Genomic DNA, 396 nt, shown 5'->3' on the forward strand with positions numbered 1-396 from the left:
CTCTCGGAGTATAATTTTTTACTTCATTTTGTGTCATCGTATATTTTAGTTGAAGTGAAATTGTATCTTCTAGATGTCATATCAAGTCAACTAAACTCTACAGAGAATGAATTGAAGTGAAGTGATATGATACTTAGCAAGAAAGTGAACGTAAAGCTGTTTAAGGAGCGATCCTCGATTTACTGATAACTTACATTAGATTTATGTTACTTAAAAAAAAAAAAAAAGTTGTACTTCTATTGCATTGTTGACGGAATTAGCATATTTTGCCAAAATTTCAACAACAACAAAAATATTACAATCTATGCACAAAAGATTTATAAACAGAAAATGTGAATCATACAGAACGGGATATAAAATAATCATTTTGCTGTTTCGAGTTGAAAAGGACATATC

Source organism: Penaeus monodon, chromosome 33 (genome assembly GCF_015228065.2).
Source record: "Penaeus monodon isolate SGIC_2016 chromosome 33, NSTDA_Pmon_1, whole genome shotgun sequence".
Taxonomy (NCBI): domain Eukaryota; kingdom Metazoa; phylum Arthropoda; class Malacostraca; order Decapoda; family Penaeidae; genus Penaeus; species Penaeus monodon.